Source organism: Thalassophryne amazonica, chromosome 12 (genome assembly GCF_902500255.1).
Source record: "Thalassophryne amazonica chromosome 12, fThaAma1.1, whole genome shotgun sequence".
Classification (NCBI taxonomy): Eukaryota; Metazoa; Chordata; class Actinopteri; order Batrachoidiformes; family Batrachoididae; genus Thalassophryne; species Thalassophryne amazonica.
In genome coordinates, this window is record NC_047114.1 from 31,486,306 (window position 1) to 31,506,794 (window position 20,489).

Genomic DNA, 20,489 nt, shown 5'->3' on the forward strand with positions numbered 1-20,489 from the left:
TAGAGTTCACACACTGAAATGGACCCAGACTCTACATATTCACAACTCTATTGTCTAGTGCAGGGGTGCCCAATACTTCAATCATGATCGACCAGTGGATCACAAAGATAGTGTGGGTAGATCACACGGCATTAAAAGTGGCCCCAGAGCCAGCCGAACCACCCACTTCACTCACATTTATTGTTTGATGTTGTGAGCTGTTCATCTGCTGTTTTGCGCAGCAACTCTGATCTGAAAAAACAGTTGTTGCCGTCTCTCCGTCTCAAAGCGCAGTGATGACAACACACCTGCAGTGAGCTTTACAAAGACATGTTTACACTTTCCTTTTCTTTAAAACTCTGTGTTGTTCTGTGATTGTCCTCACTGTGGTTAATCAAAAAACAGCTAAAGATTGACGATGCATGAACAAGAAATACTCATCCTTTTTCCCCCAAAAGTCCCTAAAATTTCTTTCTGAGGACGACATGACGTAAAAAGCATCGATAAAACCTTTTTACCTGTCAATCAGGTCTTGCTTTCTGCATAAATTCACATGTTCTCATTCTTCTTTCTAAGAATGCAAACCAGGAGCAAATCTAGATGGAAAGAGGATGTTGTTGGGGGAGAGGAGACGCGCCCCCCCCCCCCCCCCCCCCGCGTCACAGCACACCTAGATTAAAAGTGCCCTTTTAAGACATTTTTTTCATACTCCTAAATACTACTGCTACTTATACAATAATAATAATAATAATATTAAAGAACTAAAATATTTTAAAGGATTATTAACTGAGCACAAGGTCTATACGGGAAAACATCAGACTGAGGTGTAAGTACAGACAGAGTGTTAGCTACGTCCGTGCGAAAAACACAGAGGTCTCATATTCCCGTACAGACAGAGCAACCAAGGTTAAAAATTCATTTATTATATGACTACTCTATATAAACATGCAAAATTAAGGTATCACCCAAATATGAAAGCTGCTGACAGCTCATAGTCAGACCTGTTCGCTTAACCTCCATGAAGAGCTTGGAAACAGATGGTCCGGTTTTTAGCTGGTAAGCTTTCAATTTGTGGGTTTTTCCAATGCTGTTTAGATATTTATGGAGTATGTTCATGTCCAACTTGGTTTTTCGAATCGTGCTTTTATCTTTCTGGTTTGTAATTAATGCGATACACGTTCCAGACCAAATGTCATGGTAAATGATCTGATATGGGAAAATATCAGACCAGAAATCAGCCAATCAGAGCGTGGATAGCATCACAGCCATATACAGTGGGTTGCAAAAGTATTCAGCCCCATGGTATTTCACGGATCGCTCAGTTTAGGCGGGTGGCCAGCTCTAGCAGCTCTATTTTTTTTTTTCATAACAAATTTGCAAAAATCTCACGCGCACAAAAAAAAAAAAGTTTTTCACATTGTCATTTTGAGATATTGTGTGTAGAAATTTTTTTTAGGGGGTGGGTGTCAATAAGGCTGTAACACAACAAAATGTGTTAAAAGGTGCAGTTTTGTGACTACTTTCTGGATGCACTTTTAAGTATTGTTAACCAGACACCCCTAACATCCTATTGTAAGTGTGGAGAGTTAAAATTTCAGACAAGTAAGATGGTGCAAAGCCATAAGTAGCTTTGAAAACAAACATTAAAATCTTAATTCAATCTGAAAAAGAACCGGAAGCCAGTAGAGTGAGTAAGATACAGGTTTAATCAACTGGAAGTGTTCATTAGTGTGTGTTGAGAAAGTGGAGGGACAGAGAAAAGGTAAGATGATCTGGAAAAAGTAAATCAGGAAGTGCAAGAGAATATGAAGGATGAAGTGAGGACAGCTCTGAAGAGGATGAAGAATGGAAAGGCAGTTGGTCCGGATGCCATTCCAGTGGCGGTATGGAAATGTTTAGGAGTGATGGCAGTGTGGTTTCTAACCAGACAGTTTAATAACATCTTGGAAAGTGAGAGGATGCCTGAGGAGTGGAGACAAAGTGTGCTAGTTCATATTTTTAAGAATGAGGATGATGTGCAGAGCTGCAGTAACTACAGAGGCATAAAACTGATTGGCCACAGCATGAAGTTATGGAAAGAGTAGTGTAGATAATAAGGTTACAAAACAGGTGAAGATCTGTGAGTAACGATATGGTTTCATCCCGAGAAAGAGCACTACAGATGCAATGTTTGCTCTGAGAGTACTGATGGAGAAGTACAGAGAAGCTCTGAAGGAGTTACATTGTGTGTTTGTGGATTTAGAGAAAGCTTATGACAGGGTACCAAGAGAAAAGTTGTGGTATTGTATGAGGACGTCTGGAGTGGCAGAGAGGTAGTTGAGGGTAGTGGAGGACATGTATAAGGACAGTGTGACAGCGGTAAGATGTGCTATAGGAATGACAGACTCATTCAAGGTTGAGGTGGGATTACACCAAGGATCAGCTCTGAGTCCTTTCTTGTTCACAATGGTGATGGACAGGTTGATTGATGAGATCAGACAGGAGTCTCCATGGATTAAGATGTTTGCAGATGATATTGTAATCTGTAATGAGACTAGAGAGCAGAATGAGCCTACAAATGTGGAGATAACCTCTGGAAAGCAGAGGAATGAAAGTCAGCAGGACCAAGACTGAATACATGTTTGTGAATGAGAGGAAGCCCAGCAGAACAGTGCAGTTACAAGGTTAGAAATACAAGGAGTAGAAATGGTGAAAGTAGATGAGCTTAAAAACTTGGGGTCAACTGTCCAAAATAATGGAGAATGTGGCAGAGAGGTCAAGAAGAGAATGCATGCAGGGTGGAGTGAATGGAAAAAGGTGGCAGGAGTGATTTATGACTGAAAGAATATCTGCAAGAGTGAAGGGGAAAGTTTACAAGATAGTAGTGAGACCAGATACGTTGTATGGCTTAGAGACGGTGGCATTAACAAAAAGACAGGAGACAGAGCTGGAGGTGGCAGAGCTGAAGATATTGCGATTCTTTTTCGGAGTGACGAGGATGGACAAGATTATGAATGAACATAGAAGGACAGCTCAGGTGGGACGGTTTGGAAACACAGTCAGAGAGGCAAGATGAGATGGTTTGGACATGTGCAGAGGAGGGACCCAGGGTATATAGGGAGAAGGACGCTGAGCATGGAGCCACCAGGCAGGAGAGGAAGGAGGCCAAAGAAGAGATTTATGGATGTGCTGAGGGAGGACATGCAGGTGGTTGGTGTGACAGAGAAAAATTGAGCACAGGGTGAGATGGAAACGACTGATCTGATGTGGTGACCCCTAACGGAAACAGCTGATAGAAGGCGGCGGCTTCCTGAACTCTACATGACCTGATTTTAAAGTGAGAGCCCTAAACAGACCTAGTAATGCCTGAGCATAGACATTAGTTTAAATTAAGTAAACTTATTTTATATAGCTCATCAATTAAGCAGTGCAGAACTGCAGTAAAACTCAGGCCCAGAGTAATACTGATTTAAACATTTTAGTTGTTAAAAAATATTATTAATTATTATTATTATTATTATAGTAATAGTATTCTATTAGTATCAGAAAGTGTCTTCAAAAGTGGACCTTTAACTGAGGGGTATTGAGGGGCACGCTCCTCCATCCCCCACAACACCCTCTTTCTGTCTGGATTCGCCCCTGGTTTGCAGTCTCTGAGCAGGTAGAATGGAGAAGTTATGTATTTATATGGAAAGCATGACCTAATTGAGCGGTAAGAGGGTTTTATCAGCACTTTTTACTTCACAACGTCCTTCGAAAGCGACATTAGGCGTATTTGAGGGTAAAAAAAAGCTTTAGTATTAACGTGTCGCATGTCTGCAGCTGTGTTATTAGTTTAACCACAACGAAAAAACTCATAGAGTGGCTCATAGTTTGAAAGAAAAGAAAAGTTTAAAAATATGTTAGTAAACTCTGCGCTCTGCTCTTTGCTCTCTGTGTCCTTGCTCTGAGACACAGAAGGTTCTACAACTCAGATCTGCTGCGCAAAACAGTGAGCTAACAGCTCGCAGCATCAAATGCTGATATAAACACAGGACGTGATTACAGGTGCATGTACAAAATGTGTTATACAGGTATTTTGATAATATCGTGATCTGGTAGAGACCCCGAACAGGCACCAGTACAAAAATCGTGGCAAAAGTGGGTGAAGTGGCATGTTTTTCTTTTGCTACGAGAGGATTTATTCAGCTACTGTGGGAGAATAGTGCCTCTGAGAGGCTCTTAGAGGCAGTATATTCAGCTAACAAGGCTCATCTGTGAGTGTGGCGCTAATTTCAAGATGTTCAAAATTTAACCACAACATACCAGATGCTGTATATAAAATAATTATTTTATAGCAGATTAATCATTTTCTGGCAAACCTTGGATGTTGAAAACATCTCTAATTGCTTCTGGAATCACAGAAGACTGTTTCATCTGGATGCTTTTTTCCCGTCTCCTGCTCAATGAGGAATGTATTTTGGAACAACTTAAGGTAACTATTTTTAATGTTTTAATAGCTTGATAAAACAGTTGAATGTTCATTCCTAGCTGTAAAAGTATGTCTATGATAGATTAAATATCTTGTTAATGAATCTGTTGAGCTCCGTTGTGTGTGCGTACCGATTGCTGTGTGGGCCGCCCGAAGAGGAGGTACTGCTGGCCAACGCCAGAGGGCGCCCTGCCTGTTGTTGGGTTTCAGGCACCAGATGGCGCAGTTGCCACCCAGGAGCCAGGACTGACAGCTGTCAGCAATTCATCATCATCAGCACCATAAAAGCCTGGAGGAGACACCACACCGCTGCCGAGATATCAGCTTACTTCACAGGTAACCTCTCAGCCGTTTCTGTGCCGTTCGCACATTATTTACTACCGAGTTTGCAGTCGTAACCTTTGTATGCTCACAGCTTGGAGATGGGTTTTGTGGAGGTTGGAGGGCCTTGGCGTTTCCTGCTCCTCACTTTCCTGAACCTTAAGTGTACTATTGGTAATGCACGTTCTCAGCGTTCCTGTTTCTGGGAGTGGTGGATTTTTCCCTCAGGAAGGAATTGTGACTTTTTGCTGACTGCTTACTGGGTGTCCACACACCCACCATTAACCTGTTTTTGTTCCTGCCAGCAGTGCCGGATCTGACAGCTGGAAGCAGAGGCCACCTGGGGACTCCTGACTTGGCGGCTTCGACATACTGCAGGTCTCCGTTGGCAGTGGAACCTTGTGGGCCCCGGCTCTTCTCTGGATAGGCGTCTCCTACCCTCGGGCCTGCCCACACGTCACCAGTTGTATTTTGTGATTGACTGTCTAAAAGCAGTATTCGACCTGTTGTGCACATTTGCCGCAATAAATTGTATTTATTGGCTTATCTATTGACCGTTCACTTATGCCCCCTGTTGTGGGTCCGTGCATTACACTTTCCCCAACAGGATATCTCGGCCAGCGTCATGGACTCCGTGGGGCACAGACCATCTGTTGAACAATCAATGGAGACGCAAGGTGCACAGGCTCCAGCAGGAGGCAGATTGGGTGAGTTGCAGCAAATATTAACCATCCTCACTGCTGGGCTGGATTTGGTGACCGAGCAGAACATACTGCTCGATCGTAGGATGGAGGCTCTCACCGCTCAGGTGGAAGAGCGCACACAGGGCGCAGCTGCTGCTCCTCCTCCTGCGGACCTGTTGTGAACAGAGACCCTCCAGTGGTCGGTCAACGAACCCCCCCCCCCCCCCCGTCCCCTGAAGCATACATTAGCCCCCCGGAGCCGTATGGAGGTTGTGTTGAGACGTGCGCGGACTTCTTATTGCAGTGCTCGCTCGTCTTCGGTCTTCGCACAATGTCCCGTCATGTACGCGTCTGACTCCAGCCGGGTGGCTTATGTCGTTAATTTGCTTTGAGGTGAGGCACGCGCCTGGGCTACGGCGCTTTGGGAACAGAGTTCACGGCTTCTAACGACTTACACTGGGTTCGTGAGGGAGTTCAGACAGGTGTTTGATCACCCGAATCGAGGCGAAACTGCTTCAAACGTGCTGCTGTCAATACGACAGGGGCGTCGGAGCATGGCTGAGTATGCAGTCGACTTCCGCATTTCGGCAGCGAGAGCCGGCTGGAATACGGTAGTGCTCCGCCTTTGTAAATGGACTGTCTCTGGTCCTTAAGGAGCACCTGGTGGCTAAGGACGAGCTGCGGGAATTAGACGGGCTTATCGACCTCGTTATACGGTTGGACAACCGATTAGAGGAACGTCAACGGGAGCAAGGCGAGGAGCGTGGCCAGGCACGAGCCGTCCCTCTTCCTTCCGGGTCCAAAAAGGCGCCGCCTTCCCCACGCTCCAAAGCCAGAGCGCTCCACGTGATGACAGCTCCCCCTGCTGACGTTGCTATGGAAACGAGCAGGGCCAAGATAAAATCAGAAAATAGACAAAGGAGGCTGGTCAGTGGGGAATGTTTTCACTGCGGCTCGAAGGAGCACACGCAGAAAAACTGCCCCAAACGGTCAAAATGTTAACACTCGCCCTTAGAGACTGGGCTAACTATGGGCCATAACACACCCGCGGGAAGTGCACGTAAATCTGCACGAGTCCCAGTCATGATCCTCAGTGGGGATTTAACCCTTCATGCCCCAGCACTTATCGACACGGGGTCAGAGGGGAATCTGCTAGACAGCAGATGGGCTAAGGAGGTAGGGCTCCCTCTAGTGGCCCTTCCTTCTCCAGTGAAGGTACGGGCACTAGATGGCACCCTTCTTCCATTAATCACACACCAGACACAGCCCTTAACACTGGTTGTGTCTGGAAACCACAGGGAGGAGATCGTGTTCTTTGTAACACCTTCTACCTCCAGAGTTATTTTGGGCTATCCATGGATTAGTAAGCACAATCCCCGGATCGATTGGCCGTCTGGGGTTGTGGCTCAATGGAGCGAAACCTGCCACCGGGAGTGTCTAAGATCCTCGGTCCCACCCGGTGCGACTGCTACAGAGGAGGTTCGAGTCCCTCCCAATCTCACGGCGGTGCCGGCTGAGTACCACAATCTTGCTGACGTTTTCAGCAAAGATCTGGCACTCACACTTCCCCTGCATCGACCGTATGATTGTGCCACTGATTTGATCCTGGGCGCTGAGTACCCGTCCAGCAAGCTGTATAACCTCTCACACCCCGAGCGCGAATCAATGGAAACCTACATCCGGGACTCTTTAGCTGCCGGGTTGATCTGGAACTCTTCCTCCCCGTTAGGTGCTGGTTTCTTTTTTGTGGGCAAGAAGGACGGCGGACTCCGTCCATGCACTGATTATAGAGGGCTGAATGAGATCATGGTTCGCAACCGATACCCGTTGCCCCTATTGGATTTAGTGTTCATGCCCCTGCATGGAGCCAAAATATTTACTAAATTGGATCTTAGGAATGCATATCATCTGGTTCAGATCCGGAAGGGAGATGAATGGAAGACGGCATTTAACACCCCGTTAGGTCACTTTGAGTACCTGGTCATGCCGTTCGGCCTCACTAATGCCCCCGCGACGTTCCAAGCATTGGTAAACGACGTCTTGCGGGACTTCCTGCATCGGTTCGTCTTCGTATACCTAGACGATATTCTCATCTTCTCCCCGGATCCTGAGACTCATGTGAAGCATGAACGTCAGGTCCTGCAGCGGTTGTTGGAGAACCGGCTGTTTGTGAAGGGCGAGAAGTGCGAGTTCCACCGTACTTCTTTGTCCTTCCTGGGCTTCATCATCTCCTCCAACTCCGTCGCACCCGATCCGGGCAAGGTAGCGGCGGTGAGAGATTGGCCCAAACCGGTAAGCCGTAGGAAGCTGCAACAGTTCCTCGGCTTCGCTAATTTCTATAGGAGGTTTATCAAGGGCTATAGTCAGGTTGTTAGTCCCCTTACAGCCCTGACCTCCCCAAAAGTTCCCTTCACCTGGTCGGATCGGTGCGAAGCCGCGTTTAGAGAGTTGAAACGCCAGTTCTCTACTGCGCCAGTTCTGGTGCAGCCCGAGCCTAGCCGCCAGTTTGTTGTGGAGGTAGATGCCTCTGACTCAGGGATAGGAGCTGTGCTCTCCCAGGGCGGGGAGTCCGATAAGGTTCTCCACCCGTGTACCTATTTCTCCCGCAGGTTGACCCCGGCAGAGCGGAATTATGACGTCGGCAATCAGGTGCTCCTGGCGGTGAAGGAGGCCCTGGAGGAGTGGAGACACTTGTTGGAGGGAGCTGTGGTTCCATTTACGGTTTTCACTGACCATCGAAACCTGGAGTATATTCGGACCGCTAAGCGTCTGAACCCCAGGCAAGCCCATTGGTCTCTTATTTTTTGGGCGTTTTGACTTCAGGATCACCTATCGCCCCGGGACCAAGAACCAGCGGTCAGAAGCATTGTCCCGGGTGCACGAAGAGGAAGTCAAAACGGAGCTGTCGGATCCACCTGAAAACATCATCCTGGAGTCCACTATCATCGCCACATTGACGTGGGATGTGGAGAACATCGTCAGGGAGGCCCTGATGCGTCACCCGGACCCCGGCGGTGGACCATCAAACTGTATGTACGTCCCACCAGACGCTAGGACTGCAGTATTGGACTTCTGTCACGGTTCTAAGCTCACCTGCCATCCAGGGGTGCGAAGGACCGTGGCAGCGGTCCAGCAGCGGTTCTGGTGGGCGTCTATGGAAGCCGACGTCCGGGAGTATGTCCGGGCCTGTACCACCTGTGCCAGGGGCAAGGCTGTCCATTAACCGGAGAAGGTACTCCTCCAGCCGCTGCCAGTGCCTCGTTGCCCCTGATCCCACATCGGCCTGGACTTCGTCACGGGTCTCCCTGCATCCCAGGGAATGACAACCATCCTGGTGATAGTGGACCGTTTCTCCAAAGCGGCCCACTTCGGGCCCTCCGAAGCTCCCGACGGCCCAGGAGACTGCAGACCTCCTGGTCCACCACGTCGTATGTCTGCATGGTATCCCAACGAACATCGTCTCGGATCGTGGTCCCCAGTTCTCCTCGCAAGTCTGGAGGAGTTTCTGTAGGGAACTGGGGGCCACCATGAGCCTTTCGTCCAGGTACCACCCTCAGACCAACGGACAGGCAGAGCGGGCCAACCAGGAGCTAGAACAGGCCTTACGATGTGTGACATCCGCGCACCCGACGGCCTGGAGTCAACATCTGGCCTGGATCGAGTACGCTCACAACAGCCAAGTCTCGTCTGCAACCGGCCTCTCCCCGTTCGAAGCGTGTTTGGGGTACCAGCCCCCATTGTTTCTGGCTGTGGAGGGAGAGGTTGGGGTTACCTCGGGCCAGGCCCACCTCAGGAGGTGCCATCGGGTGTGGCGAACAGCCCGCTCTGCCCTGCTGAAGGCCCGGACGAGGGCAAAGAACCATGCAGACCGCCGACACGCCCCGGCCCCAGAATACCAGCCCGGGCAGGAGGTCTGGCTGTCAACCAAGAACATTCCGCTCACTACGGAGTCACAAAAACTGACGGACAGGTATATTGGACCTTACAAGATCGCCAAAGTCATCAGTCCAGCCGCAGTGAAACAAACTCCCAGCTTCACTGCGGATCCATCCAGTTTTTCACGTCTCCAGGATTAAACTATATCACACCTCGGACCTTTGCACCCCCGGACCAGCGCTGCCTCCTGCCCACATCATCGATGGCGAGCCTGCGTGGACTGTCCGCAGGCTTTTGGATGTTCGCCGGAGGGGTCGGGGTCTCCAGTATCTGGTGGATTGGGAGGGATACGGACCTGAAGAACGCTCCTGGGTGAAGAGGAGCTTCATCCTAGATCCGGCCTTCCTGGCCGATTTCTACCAGCGACACCCCGACAAGCCTGGTCGGGCGCCAGGAGGCGCCCGTTGAGGGGGGGGTCCTGTTGTGTGGGCCGCCCAAAGAGGAGGTACTGCTGGCCAACGCAGGAGCCAGGACTGACAGCTGTCAGCAATTCATCATCATCAGCACCATAAAAGCCTGGAGGAGACACCACACCTCTGCCGAGATATCAGCTTACCTCACAGGTAACCTCTCAGCCGTTTCTGTGCCATTCGCACATTATTTACTACTGAGTTTGCAGTCGTAACCTTTGTATGCTCGCAGCTTGGAGATGGGTTTTGTGGAGGTTGGAGGGAGTTGGTGTTTCCTGCTCCTCACTTTCCTGAACCTTAAGTGTACTATTGGTACTGCACGTTCTCAGTGTTCCTGTTTCTGGGAGTGGTGGATTTTTCCCTCAGGAAGGAATTGTGACTTTTTGCTGACTGCTTACTGGGTGTCCACACACCCACCATTAACCTGTTTTTGTTCCTGCCAGCAGTGCCGGATCTGACAGCTGGAAGCAGAGGCCACCTGGGGACTCAGGACTTGGCGGCTTCGGCATACTGCAGGTCTCCGTTGGCGGCGGAACCTTGTGGGCCCTGGCTCTTCTCTGGATAGGTGTCTCCTACCCTCGGGCCTGCCCACACGTCACCAGTTGTATTTTGTGATTGACTGTCTAAAAGCAGTATTCGACCTGTTGTGCACATTTACCGCAATAAATTGTATTTATTGGTTTATCTATTGACCGTTCATTTACGCCCCCTGTTGTGGGTCCGTGCATTACACTTTCCCCAACACTGATGGAATGACTGGCACCCAATACGAGCATTTACGCAAAACGCAAGCTCGCAAAAGAGTAATTTTGCAGTGAATAACAGACGAACACAAAGTTAAAAGTTGGATTATTTAAAGCCGTGGAAGAAATAACGCCAGTGAAGCCGTGAGAAGGAGTGCAGAGCTGCCCAGGAACACAGAACGAGAGCGCGCAAAAGAGCGATTTTGCAGACATAACACAAAGTTAAAAGTTGTATCATGGTGACTGTAAGCTGTGGAAGAAATAAAGATTTTTTTGTGGATGAATGCACAGAACTGCTGCATTTAACTCTGGAACACAGGTGAACTGCAGCCTGCCTGGCACACAGTGTCGTGCAGTGTACAGTGTCTTGCCAAAGTAGTTATCCCTGTCAGAATTTGTATTCCAGAGCACACACTCACTCAGGGCAGCACCTTTTTTTGGACTGCATTTAAAAAATGTGGCAGCTACTTGAATGGATGCTGTGAATTGAAAACCCACACTTTAAAGGGATCAAGTGTGGGAGGGCTGGAGGTTTGGGCCAAACCCATGCCTAAACGTGCACCAACGTTGTATTATCATGGCGCTACATGGATCATATGCGGCGACATGAGCCACTCGAGGCTGGACGGGGCTCAAATGGCACATGTGAAGTATAGAGAGGCACATAGAGGCCCTTAGTAGCGGATATGTGACGGCTTAAAACGTGGATCATTCTTCAAATAATTGCTGATACACCCATGCATGGCTTATTATTCGGTGGGCCCGAGACTTTACACATGAGCTTTACAGCGAGGGAAAACAATACAGCTCTTTGAACAGCTTTTGGGAAGGTGTGCTTGCTGCCACATGAAAAGTTGATTGTCAACAAATCAATTATTAAAAAGAAGGGTGGATATATGGGCCACTAAATACTTTTTAAATGCCAAAAGTATTTCTTTGTCATTTGTATTATTTGTTATACTTAATACCAATAAATAAAAATAAACATGTGAAATGGGAAAATAGGGTGGCACGGTAACTTAGTGGTTAGCACTGTTGCCTCACAAGCAAGAAGATCCTGAGTCTGCTTCCCACCAGGGACCTTCTCTGGGGAGTTTGCATGTTCTCCCTGTGTTCACATGGTTTCCCTCTGGGTATACTGTCTTCCTCCCAGTTCCAAAGACATACAGGTTAGGTGAACTGGAAACTCTAAATTGTGCACAGGTGTAAGTAAGCATGTGAATGTGTTTGTCTATATTTGGCCCTGTGATGGACTGGCAGCCTGTCCAGTGTGTATCCCGTCTTTCACCCAATGATCGCTGGGATAGGCCTCACTCGTTGTGACTATTAATCAGTGTTGTATAAAGTACCGGAAAAATCACACTTAAGTAAAAGTACAGACACCCATTAAAAAATGAGTTTGGTAGAAGTTCAAGTCACTGACTGAAATGCTATTCAAATAAAAGTCTTAAAGTATCTAGTATGTATTGTACTTAAGTATGACAAGTAATGTACAACTATATGTACTCAAGTACTGAGTAAAAGTACAAGTAAATGTTAATAATCAAAAATGGACAGATTTTTTTAATATTACAAAGTTTATCTAGGCTTGTAAATGACTGGTAGTATTAGTTAAAATACTGAAAATTGTGCACATCACACAAAAACACTTCAGAAACAAGGTTTCAAAACCTAAACGAGAGTAGGCTACTCACTAGGTGTTCACAGGAAACAGTTATTTATTTCTATATGTATTTATTTATTTTCATTGTTACATGGTTTCATCTTTTCTGTTGTATTTTGTTTCATTAGGTTCTTTTTGTCTCTTTCTCTAAAATTGTATTGTAACATTATTATTATTGACTACTACTTGTTGGGGAAAGTGTAGTGACACGGACCCACAACAGGGGGCGCAAATGAACGGTCAATAGATGAGCCAAAAGGTAACAATTTAATGTTGTGAATGTGCACAACGATGATACAGACAATCACAGAATCTGACAGCAGTCAATACACCAAGGTGACGTGTGTGCAGGCTTGAGGATAGAAGACGTCTGTCCTGATAAGAGCCGTAACCACACGATTTCCACCGCCACAGAACCCGGAGAATACTTGAGCCGCCAAGTCCCGAATTCCCAGGTGATCACCGTCCCCGACTCTCGGATCTGGTACTGCTGGCGAGGAGCACAAACAGTGAGATGTGGGTGTGTGCACACACCCAGTAACAAAAACAGTCAGAAGGTGGAAAGTCACCTCCACCTCTAATCACACACACGTGCAGCTCCTGTCAACCACTTATCTGGTTGGGGGGGGGTGAAGCGAAGCCGTCGCTGATCACACCAAACGCCAATCCCACAGATAAGGAAACACTTACAGGAAAACGGCTGCAAAGAAGTTCAGACTGTTAGTCAATGTTTTCAGTTTAGCAGAGAATTACCTTCACAGGTAGATGATATCTCGGCAGCGAGGTGGAGATGACATCTGGCTTTCATGGAGTGATGAAATGATGGGTGACAGCTGTCATGAGTTGATGTGTGACAGCTGTCACTCCCGGTTGTGTCCGTGGTGGCAGCGCCCTCTCGTGCCTGAAGCCCGCACTTCAGGCAGGGCACCCTCTGGTGGTGGGCCAGCAGTGCCTCCTCTTCTGGCGGCCCACACAACACTACTGTCTATTATGTAGACTATTATTGTTGTTGCTATTATTATTAATATACACTCAACAAAAATATAAACGCAACACTTTTGGTTTTGCTCCCATTTTGTATGAGATGAACTCAAAGATCTAAAACTTTATCCACATACACAGTATCACCATTTCCCTCAAATATTGTTCACAAACCAGTCTAAATCTGTGATAGTGAGCACTTCTCCTTTGCTGAGATAATCCATCCCTCCTCACAGGTGTGCCATATCAAGATGCTGATTAGACACCATGATTAGTGCACAGGTGTGCCTTAGACTGCCCACAATAAAAGGGCACTCTGAAAGGTGCAGTTTTATCACACAGCACAATGCCACAGATGTTGCAAGATTTGAGGGAGCGTGCAATTGGCATGCTGACAGCAGGAATGTCAACCAGAGCTGTTGCTCATGTATTGAATGTTCATTTCTCTACCATAAGCCGTCTCCAAAGGCCTTTCAGAGAATTTGGCAGTACATCCAACCAGCCTCACAACCGCAGACCACGTGTAACCACACCAGCCCATGACCTCCACATCCAGCATGTTCACCTCCAAGATCGTCTGAGACCAGCCACTCGGACAGCTGCTGAAACAATCGGTTTGCATAACCAAAGAATTTCTGCACAAACTGTCAGAAACTGTCTCAGGGAAGCTCATTTGCATGCTCGTTGTCCTCATCAGGGTCTCGACCTGACTCCAGTTCGTCGTCGTAACCGACTTGAGTGGGCAAATGTTCACATTCACTGGCGTTTGGCACATTGGAGAGGTGTTCTCTTCACAGATGAATCCCGGTTCACACTGTCCAGGGCAGATGGCAGACAGCGTGTGTGGCGTCGTGTGAGTGAGCGGTTTTCTGATGTCAATGTTGTGGATCGAGTGGCCCATGGTAAAAATAAATTTAAAAAATTACAATTTTACTCTTTTACGACAATGAACGCTGAGCCATTAATTATACAGAAAACAAATCAACACAAACGTGCTGATGCGAACAGCTTAATGCTAACTTTAACATTGACAACGCCATAGACATGCAAACGAGTTAGCATCGGTCCCGTTTTTCAGTTATAAAATACATCTATCAACTGTTTCAGAAGACCATAACAGGTCGTTTTAACATAAAAATATTAAATATTACTCATAGACATATGCTTTTCAGGGTTTTAGCAGGGAAAAATTAGGATAAAGTGAAATAAAACAATGACTCCACGAAGCATAGATCGAGGCACTGCTTCGATCTGCGAATCATTGCTTCGATTGGTTCAAGGTTCAAAGCACAGCCACGCTGCAGAAAAGTTGATTACAGACCCACTGCAGGTCTGTAATCAATGTAGAGAAATTATCATTTTCCTGACAAACACCCCCCAAGTGCGCAACTGCAAAAATGCCTACCGGATATGCCTCATGACAAATCTAGTAATTGGTTACACTAGTAATCAGTGGTGTCTCTGGGTGAAAACACGACTTTTTTCCTGTGTGTTTGTTTTTTTTTTGTAACGAGTAACAGCATGGCACATAGAAAATGTATCAGAGTAGAAGTATGCAATTAAGGTTGGAAATGTAATGAAGTAAAAGTGAAAGTAAGCCGAATTTAAAAAACTCAAGTAAAGTACAAAGTCTCCCAAAACCTACTTAAGTACAGTAGTGAAGTATTTTTACTTCGTTACTATACAACACTGCTATTAATAGAATAAGCTGGTATAGAAAATGAATGAATGCCGAATAATTACATACGTTAAAATTTGCCTAATAATTGTGTGCACACACATATTCCCCTGAGAAAGCTAAAACTCACTTTTTAAAAACATTCAGGTTTGAGGTTTATTATCAAGGTTTATAATTGAGGTTTATTATTTATTATATTTTTGGATTGACTGGGAGCACTGTATTTGTTCAACATCAACACCCAAATTAATCCTCAGGAATACAAATTGCACAGTGTGTGGTTTACACTGACAGGACATGATGTTCACAGGGAAACTCACCAGGATGCAGAAGATGACTTTCAAAATCTGATCTGAGAGAGCTGAAGAGCTGGTGTCTCTAGTTTCTTCTCACCAGACAAAACTTCAAGAGCAGCTTTAGACTGAAGAGAAAAACATCTGAAAAGAAAAACAGAAATGAATCCACCTGAAACAGAGATCTATAAATCTATTCAGTAAATCTGTAAATAAAACATTTATGACAGTAGAATTTCCTGTGCCATCAGCAGCCTGATTTTAGGCAAACAAATTCATTCATTCATTCTCACCCGCTTATGTGAGTATGGGTTGCTGTGGCAGAAGAGCAAGCAGCTCATTCCACAATTCCCTATCCTTGGCCAAGTCCTGTAACTCTTCCCAGTGGATCCCAAAGTGTTTCCAACCTAGCTGGGAAATGTAATCTTTCCAGCGTGTCCTAGGTCTTGTCCAGGGCCTGCTCCTCACTGGACATGCCTGGAAGACCTCCCTAGGGAGATGACCAGGGAGTATCCTCACCATGTGCCTGATCCACCTCAACTGGCTCCTTTCGATGCAAACAAGCCACAGCTGTACTCCCTAGTCCCTCCTGGACAGTTGAGCCTCTCACCCTGTGCAGGAGTGCAAGTCCGGATACCCAAGAGAGGAATCTAATTTCTGCCACTTGCATCCGCGATCTTATTCTTTCAGTCATTACCCATAGCTCATGGACACAGGCGAGGTTAGGAGTGTAAATCAACTGGTAAAACTAAGAGCCTCGACTTCCATCTCAGCTCCTTCGAGGACCACGACGGTCCGGTACAGCATCCATAACAGGCCAAAAAGCATAATAATCCACCAATTCCAATTAATCTTTATAGGCAGTCAGTTAAACAAGTTCAAACAGTGTGGTTTTTTGTTGTCTGGATGGGTTGTAAATTGACCTTTGGAGAGCATGTCCAGAGAGTTGTTAAAAGATGTAAAAAGGCAGCAAACATAATGAGGTGTTTGGTAGGAAGTAGCTAGTATGAAGTCTCTGAAGCATATCTATGCTGCCATAATATGATCTGCTTCGATTATGTATTATTATCAGCCACCAAATCCCTTACCAAAAATAGTACTAAGTATATAAAAAGTAAACTGGAGGTATACTTGAAACATACTTGTATGTACTACTTTTTGGTAAGGGATCTCATCCATAAAAGCCCGATGTGATTCAAGATCAGGCCCTCCAAGATCAGCGCACTGTGTTCTGCGTCCTCATCAAGCAGGCCGGTCGCGGCACCACGAAGGGAGAGTACGCGCATTGTGTTCTGCGTGTCTGTTTATAAGAATCTTCTCACCGAGAATAAAAAAGCGCACCAACAACTGCCCATAAATGTGTTCTTCACTCGGAGAAAGACAGCTGCAGCGAGGTGTGACTCAGTGGAAAAAGACGCTGCAGCGTGGCGCCACGACGAAGAGGCGCGATCAGATGAACTGTGAAATACTGGTCAGTTACTATTAATAATTTCTTATGTGTCCAACCTCGTAGGTTGATCATTAAAATTAAATTTGTTAGTTCTAAAAGCCATCATAATTATTTATAGGAAAACGTTCTATTTTTATTTCTCAAACAAATGTTTGGGCCTGAAAACAGGTTGGTCTTATTTTTCTACTAATGTTTGAACTTTGAGAGTGTTTACACATGACAGAAAAGTGAGAAAATGTTAATGCCTGTTTGAGAAAAGTGTAAAAAGTGTGTAGTGAGGGGTTTTACAGCCTTAAAATGTCTATAATAATTGTAAAAAATAACGCTGACTACTTCACGGATTTCGCCTATTGCGGGCTATTTTTAGAACGTAACTCCCACGATAAACGAGGGACAACTGTATTGGATAAATTTACAAGGCCACAAAAAGACCCATCCTACCAGATCTGTTTAAAACCCATATTGGGAGCATGGCAAAATTACATCTAAAAGTTTTAGTTGGGGAGGAAATAATCATGCTAGGAATGTAGGCTTGTCTAAGTTAACACATAGTTATGTTATACCATTGTCTGTTATTGCCCTTGTTTTTTTCCTATGCCCCAAGTAGACTTTGAGATGAAGAAATTGTCAAAGGAAAGTAATAACTATGGTGGGATGAACAATCTAGTTCAGCAGTACCGTAATATAAAATATATGGATATGATTCAAGTATTTACAGATGGATCTAAATATCCAGTTACAGAAATGACAGGAGCAGTAGTTTAGATTCCACAGTTTCCTAAGCTGATCATAAAAAGTATCAGAGTTGGCTGGTGAAGCAGGCTGGACACAAATGCAGGACGCGAGTACACAGCTCAGTGGACTAAAAGTATTTACTTGGTTCGGTAGCAGGGGTCGGTACACAGATAAGCAGTCCAAAAGAAGCCACAGTAACATCAGTATCATCAGGCTTAGGCATGGTCGAGGTACACAGGCAGGTAATCAAAAAACACGATGAAGCAGTCAAGGCAAAAAACACAAGGAACTGAGCTGGAAAGAGGCACAAGGCACACCGATCTGGCAAAGGACAGAGACAAACTGTGAGGCTTATAAAGCACCCAGGTGATTAACTGCAAACTCAGAACAGGTGTGTGGAGAAATTCCCAGAACCGGAGTGTGGCCAGACAGACGGAGACACCCACCACCAAGAGCCAGGAGAGAAAGGCAAGAAACAACAGGACAGAGAAAACCCAAGCAGAAGGATAGAACAGAGACAGAACAAGAGACAGAGAAAACAACCACAACCCATAAAACCAGGAACCTGACAGTACCCCCGCTCAAGGGCCGACCCCCCGATGGCCCAGGGGCAGAAGGGTGAGAAGCATGAAACTCACAAATAAGGGCGGGGTCCAAAACAAACCGCGAGGGAATCCAGGACAGCTCCTCAGGGCCATAACCCTCCCAATCCACCAAATACTGGAAACCACAACCCCGCCGCCGGGAATCCAGAAGGAGCCGCACCATGAAGGCGGGCCCCCCCATCCACAAAGCAGGTGGGTGGTGGGGGATCGGCCGGTGGACACAAAGGGCTGGACCGCACAGCCTTCAGGTAGCTGACATGGAAAGTAGGGTGAACCCTCATGGACCTTGGAAGGCGGAGACGGACAGAGACAGGGTTAATGATCTTGGATATCGGGAATGGGCCAACGAACCTTGGAGCCAGTTCCTGAGGCACTCCTCGCAGTGACAGGTGGTGCATGGAAAGCCAAACTCATCCCAGCCGTAGGAGGGTGCGATCGACTGTTTGCGATCCGCTGCAGCCTTGTATGCTTGTGAAGACCGCAACAGGGCTCTCCGAGCCCGCTCCCAGGTTCGTCGGCAACGTAAGATGAGTCCCAGAGCTGCAGGTACCGGCGAACGTAGAGCTGTGGAATTAAACAAGGATGGTTGATGACCAAAAACCACATAAAATGGTGAAAAACCAGAGGCAGACGTAGGAAGGCTGTTGTGGGCTAGTTCTATCCATGGTAACTGAGAGGACCAAGAGAGTGGCCCGCTGCGGCACAAGCCCACTACGGCGCAAGCCCACAGACTCGGTAAGCGCATCAGAGACAAAACATAAAATAGTCCCAAATACTCACACATTTTTATCAAGTTCTGTTAACTTAAATAAATATGTGTGTTAGCTCACTGTGTGGGACCATGGTATAAGCAGATTAAACAACTCGAAGCCGTGCATTATATGGTTTGAATGCACTTCGCGGAGTAACAACACTCTGCTTCGCGTCCGCGTCGTGCATTCAAACCGTATAATGCACGGCTTCTCGTTGTTTAATCCTTACATATATCCATACACAATAACTGTTGGGTAGCTAAACATGCTAGATTACCTTGTGTTGTTTGGAGTGGATTCAGCTGCCCTGGGATGTTTGCGTTTCAGGTGCTCGTGCATGACTGTAGTGCTGCTAGCACGACTTTGCACAGTCTGCATGTAAGTGACCTGGCGGCTTTGTTTTCTGTGACATGCTCCCATGCTTTGGATTGTTTTGGTCTTGCTCTAAATTTCTCTGTTAACTCCGCTTCGGCTCCCTGCTGTTGCTGCTCCGCCATTGTTTATACGAGTGCGTTGTAGCAGAGTCTTTGCGTAGGAAAAAAAAAAAATTACTTGGCTACCGTATCCGCTTCTCCCTTGAGGAAACACCGCTCCCCAAGTTCCTGTTGCAGTTAGCGCTTCCACAAAACATGTCGCCGGACCAAAATGATACAGATTTTGAATGGTAAAACATGACTGGGCGATTTGTCGACAATGAAAATACGTGTCGACAAATTTTCATTGTCGACATTAGCGATAATGTCGACTAATCGTGACAGCCCTAGTGGCCACCAAAATCTCTGCTTTAACAGAAACATGGTTCTCTGGATACCTGGATGACATGAGAATTGACTATCATGTCGCCAACGGATTACCTCACCCCTAAGAGGGGTCGGACGAATAATTTGCCAGAGGGACAGTCCGAGGGAACTGGAGTATTAACTAGCGCTGCCCTTACCTTCGCTTCAACATCCCAGGTAAGTGCAGACACAAAACAGGTTTCGGGAAGGATGGTTTCCGGATTAGGCGCGGAATCAGAAAAGTCACCAAGATGGGAAAGAGGATCTGGCTTCCCATTCATAGACCCTGGACGATAAGATAACACGAAATTGAACCAGCTGAAGAATATGGCCCACCTGGACTGTCGAGCATTAAGCCGTTTCGCTGTGCGGAGATAGGCTAAATTTTTATGGTCGGTCCAAACTAGGAAAGGCAGCTGTGCCCCCTCCAACCAATGGCGCCACTCCTCCAAGGCCACTTTGACCGCCAGCAGTTCGCGATCTCCGATGCTGTAATTTCTGCAGCAGTAAGTTTTTTGGACAGAAATGCACAGGGATGCAATTTATTGTCGCTGGGCTTTGTTTGAGAGAGAACAGCCCCAATTCCAATGTCAGATGCATCAACTTCGACCACGAACTGCCGGGCCGGGTCAGGAACGAGTAACACTGGGGCCATTGTAAAATGATGCTTTAGGTTCTGGAATGCCTCCTCACATTCTGGGGTCCATACAAAAGACCGTAGCGAGGAGGTAGCATTATGTAGAGGAGCTGCGATGGTACTGAAGTTATGGATAAATTTACAATAGAAGTTGGCAAAATCAACAAACCTCTGGACGTCCTTACGGCAACTCGGAACCACCCAATCTCGAACCGCCGTAACCTTAGTAGGATGCATCTGGATCTTCCCCTCAGCAATTACAAATCCCAAGAATGATACTGTGGAATGGTGGAATTCGCATTTTTTGGCTTTGACAAAAAGACCGTTTTGCAGAAGAGTTTGAAGAATGGTCCAGACCTGCTGGATGTGAGTTTCCAGATCAGGTGAGTAAATG

General features: G+C 46.6%; 1 protein-coding gene and 1 long non-coding RNA gene across 2 annotated transcripts in view; both read right to left on the bottom strand.

Annotated features, from left to right (window-relative positions):
- LOC117522541 overlaps window positions 1-20,489 on the bottom strand; it is a 52,844-nt gene that overhangs the window by 17,280 nt on the left and 15,075 nt on the right. Inside the window, exon 2 of the long non-coding RNA XR_004564231.1 lies at window positions 15,165-15,281. This is a non-coding gene — a long non-coding RNA (uncharacterized LOC117522541). The remainder of the gene's footprint in view (window positions 1-15,164; window positions 15,282-20,489) is intronic.
- Window positions 1-20,489, bottom strand: part of LOC117522502 (gastrula zinc finger protein XlCGF26.1-like) — a 73,472-nt gene that overhangs the window by 2,173 nt on the left and 50,810 nt on the right. The gene's annotated exons all lie outside the window — the stretch shown is intronic.